Source organism: Grus americana, chromosome 3 (assembly GCF_028858705.1).
Source record: "Grus americana isolate bGruAme1 chromosome 3, bGruAme1.mat, whole genome shotgun sequence".
Lineage (NCBI taxonomy): Eukaryota > Metazoa > Chordata > Aves > Gruiformes > Gruidae > Grus > Grus americana.
Genome location: NC_072854.1, coordinates 116,617,503 through 116,625,705, shown reverse-complemented (window position 1 = coordinate 116,625,705; position 8,203 = coordinate 116,617,503). Strand labels below are relative to the sequence as shown.

The window sequence follows — 8,203 nt, the reverse complement described above, 5'->3', positions numbered from 1 at the left end:
TGGCAGTTTATGTCATGAAAGTGACACTTGACACTTTCCTGCTAACCAGTTTAACATCATCAATTAGAACATCACTTGTGTAATGACATTTTAGTAACCAGTTTAATATCATAAATTATGACATCACCTTCTTTTATGGCATCAGGGTTGAATAAAAGGTTTTCTTTAGAAAAGAGAGAAAGGAAAAAAGTAGGAAACCTTAACATTGCCCCTCATTTTGTCCTTATAAAAGTTATGTATGTTCTAGCCCTCTGGTCACTGTCCTCATTAGGGAGGATCTGAGAGCTGAGAAGCTACAAACAGGGGTGAGATAAACAATTTAAAAGAATGTGCTTCGGGTTAGCACAGACAACCTCCCAATAGACAGTAGTGTCCTTTGCATAACACCAATGGAACTCATCCAGAAATGGAGAAGAAAGTATGGGCATGCTCGTGGAACCTGATGAACTCAATTATAGTGCAGTAATATTTACTGAGATGTGGTGTGAAAGTTCAAGACTGTGTCATTACCCACCAGTGGGTGTTCTTTTTCTTCATGGTCAGTGGCTTTAAAGCAATCCTTTATATCTTATTCTTCACTGAATGGTCAAATTTGGGTGCTGGAGTCTGGTATTTTACATCTCAGACTGTTTTGGGCACTGGATTTTATGATGACTGCCGGTGATTTGAGTCCTGAGTTGGCAAATGGCTCCATTTATTTGTATCCATTTAGCCTCATGGAACCAGACAGGAGCCAGACATGAATTGAGTTCAGAGTATTCTCAATTAAACAAAGGTCTCTCTGAATGTGTGTCTTTGTAGGATTAACTGCAAGGAGACAAATATTTTAAGTATATTGTGTGTTTTCGGAGCTGGCTTTCTAATGGCATATAACATCAGCTTCCTTCTCTTCCTACCAAGCTCAAGAAAAGTGTTATCAGGGACCACAGCCACAGGCAAAACAAGTCATAATCAAGCATTTTCAAAATTCTTTCTGCAATTTTTTGTCTTGAAACTGAATCGTTACCATATTATGCTGTGCTAAACTCCACTGGGACTCTACCCTGAGATAATGCCCAGTGTGTCTTCTAGCACTTACGCAGAAACTTAACCTTGTACACGTAGATAGTCTGAATTCACGTGCTTCTCCCATGGCTTGCCTTCATATCAGGTCCTTGGTTTGCAAATTGGGGAAAGAATCCTAGACAGGAAGTCAAATTCACATTTTAAAAACTGAACAACTGTTGTATATTGTCTGGGGCATAAGCATGTCCCTGAGTAATCTAGAAGAATTTCCCTTGCTAATTCCCAGGCTGTAAATCAAGGATATGACAAATGGGTGCTACATGCCATCTGAGCAACTGTTCTGTCCTCGATCAAGTGTCCAGTGCTCAAGAGATGCCCAAGTACTGGCAAGAAGGTGATAAATCGGTAAGTATGATAACACTTCTTAAATTACAGACAAAATTTTAAGCAAATCCATGTAAATTGTCAGTGCATGTCTTAGTGGTCTCTGGAGGATGCCATGATTTACCTACTCTCTTTTCTCAACATTTTTTCAAAAGTTTTTTTCCCCCATGAATATTTATGTCGATGCCTCATTTGCTGACTGAATTTCCACTTTGCTGGAATTATGCTTCCCCATAGTGCACCCAGGAAAGGTGAGCCGTTAGAGGTGAGAAAAAGAGATTCCGTGACCTTTAGGAAATAGCAAGTGGCACTAGATAAAACCTGTTCTGTGAGGGGTTACTTATGGATTGGTTGGACATAATTACCAAAAAATTATTATCTCTCTGAAACAATTAACTTCTGGAAGATCAGAGTCCAAATCTCCAAAAGCTCTGATCTTTTGCAAATTGGCTTTGCCCATTGCCACTCTTAGGCAATGAGTAATTCTTAAAATAGGCATGAGTGATAGATACCACATATTTCTAGTTATGAGTATGGACTTATTTACAGCTGGCATTTTTTTTAAAGTGAGTTGTAAATGTTAAGGTGCTAGATTCAATGCTTATGAATGTGTTTCCTTGGTGATAAAGCTTTCACTAAGCACGTTATCTATCTGTGCTATCTTATATGCAGACAAGAGATGATTCACACTGCATGTTATAGGTCTTGTGCTTTAAAATTGAATCCTCTATTGACTTATGGCTGAGAAACATAGAAATCAAATCCACAGCTGGTTCTTCTTAAAAGTGAAGTTTTGGCAAAAGCAATGAAGGCTTTAATGCATTACAAAAGTGTGCATTTTTAAAAGTTATTTCACTTCCTATTTTCTCTCTACAAAACTCCCTGAAGTTAGGGGTACTGTTGGGTTTCATCTTGCACTTTCAGCAGAACCTAGCCTTGATTTTGCATTCCCCGCTACTGCCTACTAAATGCAAAGAAGATGTTAGTTCATGGAGGTACACAGATTAAACAAACAAATACATAGAATGAAATCTTTCTGGCACAAAGAAGCAATTTATCTAATGATGAAGCAGTTGTGGTTGGAAATCTCTTCAGTGGAGAAACAGAAATGGCTTTGGAAAAGGTGAGGTGGAACAGACTGAGCAAATGCCCTGACAAACAATGTGACTTACATGAGAGTGAGAATTCCTGGCCCAGTTGAGGGCAATGGGAGTTTTACCATTCTTTCCACTTAACCTTCCTTTGTAAGTAAAATAAGGGAGAGTTGGCCCGTTGGATGCCTGTGAGTAGTTACCTAGCGCATCTCTGCTTTACTCTGGCCTCCTATAAAAGGATGCTCTTGCCTTTGATCAGCTCCAGCACTCAGGAGCTTACAGGGGTTGTAACTCAGAAGAACAGGTAGATGCAAAAGATACAAAATGAAAGGGGGCCTTCTACCAGTGAGGCACTGCTGATCACAAAAAGCCGTCATCCCAGCACACATTACACATTAGGGTTCGAGAACTATAAATGGCATAGGGTTATGTGCATTAATTGCATCATAAAGTAGAGGGGCCCCAAAGGAGGTCTGGTCTCAGCTGTGCTATGACTGGGACAAACAATTAATGAGAGATCTTACAATCTCATTAGGCAGGAGAGAAGTAGAGAGTATTAATCTCCTATTCTCTCTGTTAGAGACTTGAGTTTAAATGTGCCCATCGTTTACACAATCTATGGAGTAGAGGGGAATGGACCTGACTTTTCCTGAGTCCTATTCCCAGTTTCAGGGACTGGCTTTTCTTCCCTTCCTCCTTCCACCAGCATGAGCTCTTCAACCCTCTCCAAATGACATCAAAGATGTTTGGATTTGCTTTTTGTCTCTAATTTCAACTTCTTTTTCTATGATTTATGTTTTTGACAGCTGCAGAGTCATACAGTAAACAGTGAACTGTTCTATTCCCAGTGATGTTCTCTTAATTTGTTAAGTAACTCACTGCTGTCCTTGCACATAGGAAACTGTCCTAAAAATTTTTTGAGAATGTTACTTTGGGGGCTTCAGATATAGCAAAGGTAAATCAAGAACCAGGTCAAGCAGCATTGCATTTCTGAAGCGCAGTGGAGAGAGAGCCTTTCTGACCCTGCAGGTTTTAAAACCTCTTGTTGGCTGCTTAGGAGAAATGAGCCAGATGTTGACTCGCTTTGCTTGCCTGTTTAGCAAGCTGTAGCAACGTGGTGGAAAAATGGGTTCCCTGGTATGTGGTAATGCCCCCACATAGGTCTGAGCTCTGCTGTTGGAACTGGTACAGGTTTCTGGCATCCCTAGATAAACTCTCATGTCATTTACAAAAGCTGTCAAGGGCTGGCATTGGCTTTGGAGAAACCTTAGAGATGGAACATAGGGCTACGACACCATGGGCCAGCCCTGTAGAAAACCCACATGGTGACTACCAAGGTTACAGGCTGTAGGAATGGCTTTATGTGCTCGCTATCTCATGGGCATGTAGGACTGATCTGGAGGCGCCTATTCATTGCTGAGTGGGTGTGAATGTAAATGTAAGGATCTTTCATGTCAGCCTTCAAGTGGACTAACACCCTGCAGATGGCTCTGATTAGAGGCCAGAAGAAAGGAAGAAGGTACAGTGTCTCCTAGAGCCCCTGTTGCTGCTTTTGGATTTGCTGCCATTGTTGACTTGGCTTTGGAACAGCCTTTGCTGGAGCTGTTGCCTAGATCTTGATTTTGACATTGTTTTGTCTTTTCTTGTACTGTTTTGCCCCAGTTTGTCTTTGGAAATGTCCAGAAATGGAACAGGTGCCACTTTGTCAATAGTGCGGGGGGCAGAGAGTTTGTCTCCTTAGCTCTTGGTTGGCCTTGACATTCCCCTTAATTAGTATTATCTATCATTAGATACTCACTTATATCACCCACTCTGTCTATTCTGCTTAAATATACTACCTCCAAACATAATAAATCTGAAGGAAATGTGCCTATTATTTTTCTTTCTAAATCAAGTCCAAAAAAAATGAACCAGCAGTATAGTTCTGTTATAGTAACTGCTGATTTTGCCACTTAATTTTTTTCCCCCTTCTTTCCTATTTCCCTTTGTTTTTCTCCATATCTCCAGGATACATAAACTCCCTGTCACTCTCACAGCTTTTCTCAGCTATGCAGCTGCCTGTCAAGGAATACATGGTAAAATTCCTACCATTACCCATTCCTTACACTCGGACAAGTGTTAGGCCAAGATTCACAAATGTGATTTGCTTGCCCAGATATTACCCATTCCATGAAAAAGTTTGCAATTTAACAGGAAACAACACAAAGCAAACAAGCTGCCCTCTAGCCTGGGAAATTCCTCTAGAACATCTCCTTTGGAAAATTCCTGTATCAGGACAATCAAATATAAGGGGATTTGGAAAAATTTGGTTTCATCTAAACTTTGGCTGGATTTCCTAGAGAGCAGTTTCCTTTGTGAAAACTGTCTGAAAATGGAGTGAGATGAAGATTAGTATTTGTCTTATCCCATCCTTGTGCTAAGTATATTACTGAATAATACTGCTATTAAAAAAGGATAAAAGGACTTTGTAGGTTCCTGAAAGTTGTTGAAGATGGACCCTTGAGAGAGCAGGGAAATGAGTTTGAAGGAGGCAGGTCCCATGTCTTTGTACTTTGCCACATTTAAAGAAGTGCAGGAAATAAAGCATACGTTATTGTTAATATTTATTGTCAACTTTGTCAATGTTGTCATATTTATCCTCAATTACAAAACTGACACATTTTTCAGGTAATAAGTATTTTTATTAGTGTTATTTCCTTCCTCCAGGTTTAGGAAAAGCTACAGATCTGACAAAAAAACAATAAACAAAATCAAACAAGGTAATGTTTGCTTTTCTAGCAGTATGCTTTCATAGTCACTGTTGACATTTTTAGTTTTCTGACAATGGAGCTGTTTAGTACGTCCCTTTAAATTCTTTCCCAGGCAGAGCCAAAGTAATCTCCCAAGCAAATTCCTCCTTACAATTACAGTGTGATACTTCATACCTGGTATATCTGTTCCTCAACACCTGATTGTGAGCTAGGGGTTATGAACTAGCTATATTTAAGACTGTAATTTGGTTTTTAAAGTTCCTCTTTGTCATTCCCCATTTTTTGGTCTCCCTACAAATCTCTTTTAAGAGCATCTGAAATGCCACCAGACCCCAGAGGACAAAAGTGGGGGCACAGGTGTTGCAAATACTCGGCCCTTCCACTAACCAGTTGGTTTTGCAGGGAGCACTGTGAACATCAGCTTTGATTTTAAAGTGTGCTGTTGCTTTAGCACTGCTAGGGGGGTAAACAAGTGAACATGATGTCATTTTTTATAAATATCCATTGGACTTGCATGGATTCTCATTAGTTGATATATCAAGCCTTCACTAACTACAAGATAAATAAGCTAATAGATACATCAGTTAAACCAAGTTGAGCTTAAGTGTCTTAGATAATAAAGCTTTGCATACATTCTCATTCAAGCAATTTCAGCAAAAAGCATAACAAGTAGCCAGTCTGGGATAAAAATGTTTTTATTTCAGTACCTTGTTCTTCATAACATCCTTCTCAGACACTATAACATTATTTTAGTCTTTAGAAAAATATCTAACAACATGATTGTCTCACACCAGGCATAATCCCAGTGGAAATTAAAATTGCATGCATTTTCTCATCACTCTTTATTTAACAACTGGGAGAGTTTTAATATTTGAAACTCAGCAAGAAAATTGTCTTGAAACACAGAGGTTCCTTTGGGGTAATTTCACTTTTGTTTGTGTGAACTTTAGCCGAGCAATTTTTTCACGGTAATATGGATCTATGGATTGTATGACGGTTAACAGGACTTTCTATATGTGCTTCTCACCTAACATACAAGGAAAAATAGCAAAGAACATTCTAATAAAGTCATTTGAGTCAGCTAGCCTTAGTAGTAAAGATGCCTAGTTTCAGCTTTTTTTTAATAGTTTCTTTTAAACACATGTCACTGGGTTTAAAAGTGAACCTGAAACTCACTGTATTCCTGCATGAAAGGCAATACAGTTGTGACAGTTCTTCAATTTTCACAACAATAACATCAGACAAAAAAGGGTGAAAGAATAAACAGAGCTCTGCTATGAATATTCAATGCCAGGAACAAGTGAACGCAGGAAAATCACTTTAGACTCTAATAGCAACTAAAATTACAGCATCTTATCCAGAGCTATGTTTGATGAAAAGAGCAAAAGTTGGTTCTGAGAAGACAAGACATCAGAGACCTCTGCTTTGTTTACATGGAGTATCTTGGAAAAGCTTTTGCACTATTACCGCCCCAGCTCACCCTAGGGTAAGACAGCAGGGTAGGCTGGGCTGGGATGGAAAAGAGCATTTTTGCATTGCTGACTAAAATGGGGTGCTATCCCTGCTGTAAAGTCAGTAAGAAGGGTTTTTTTTATAACTCCTAAGTATATACTTGGCCCCAGTGCAAGTCAGTTAGCATTTTTCTTGATGTTTTTGAGGACACTGGGGTTTTTTTGTTATGTTTCTGTAAGTGAGAGGACATCTGGCACGCCCAAGAAATCTAGTATTGATGGGACTTGGTAATGCAGTTTGCTTGACTCGGAGCAGCAGTATCCAGAAACTTATGGCTCATCTACAAAATGAGCTGGTTGTTTCCCTTCAACAGCTAAAGGATAAATGCTTGCAATGCAAAATAACATTACGATAGGCTCTTGCAAGTGGTCATAGAAAAGTGACAGTGGATTTAGTAGGGTTGATTGTATCAGCTGATTTCCATTAGAACCTTTTTCTTTTTGCCTGTAATCAACTCTCAGGAGATAGGCTTGCTAGCAAGGCACCATGGCTATCACGTGGTGGCTTCCTGTGTTCATTATAGCTCAGATATCTCCTGCAGATTGAAGATTCAGAGGTCAATAAGCACCTTTCAGAAACACTCCACATTCAGCGAATGTGGTTATCGCACTGCCTTGCATTGTGCGTCATCGCTTGTTTTCACGTGTTCAATAGAGTAACATCAACACTCCTGTTGTTTTACTTGCACTCTTGATGTTTCCATCTTCAGCATTTCTGAGAGAGAGTGAGACCTGCCAGTCCCTATCAGGAATTCGGGGATCTTTGCTCAAGTGTTTCTTGCAAAGTCAAAATAGCAATGTCCAAGGCCTCTCTTTATGCAGAACACATACACTGGAGCAGATATTACTGCCACCACATTCAAACCCAATTTTCTTGTCAGCTGGGGTGATTGCACACTGAAATATATGCTCAGATACATATTTGGATTTCATTCTTATTGTAATATTTTAAACCTTTTCTCTGAATCTTAATCATGACATCTTTTTCTCCCATTAACTGTCTCACAGGAATTTTGTTTACTAATTCTTCAGCTAACAAAGGAATACTTCAGGCCTCTGAGCTGTTTCAGAAAACAGGCATCAGATCTACCCCTCCGGTGCAGCATCGGTGAAACCAAACAGAAACAGAAAGTATTTCATGTCCTCGTCTTCTCATTAGTCCTGTGCAGAGATACAGGTGAGTATTCGCCAGGCCAGAACATTTATCATCAGATTCATTTCAATGGCACAGTGCGTACCTGTGGGTGAGTCTGTAAGGGAAGAGAGGTCATGGGAGATGTTTATTCTCAGACAGTTCTACCAATCACACGCAGCGTATGACCTCAGGAATCTTAATAGCGTGGTTCAAATGGGCTTCAGATACTTCTGCAGTGTGGGTAGCCAACAGCAATTCAGTGTTGAAGGGAGTCCACTGTGTTTGGCAAAAGGCATCAGAGCACTATCAGAACCCCTAAAAAGC

The 8,203-nt window shown here is 39.8% G+C and overlaps 1 long non-coding RNA gene across 1 annotated transcript; it reads left to right on the top strand.

The window, feature by feature from the left end:
• The first annotated feature begins 1,293 nt into the window (after positions 1–1,293).
• LOC129205403 (uncharacterized) lies at positions 1,294–7,849 on the top strand. The gene is made up of 3 exons (XR_008576713.1): positions 1,294–1,410; positions 5,190–5,242; positions 7,753–7,849. It is a non-coding gene; the product is annotated as an uncharacterized LOC129205403 (long non-coding RNA).
• Positions 7,850–8,203: the final 354 nt, after the last annotated feature.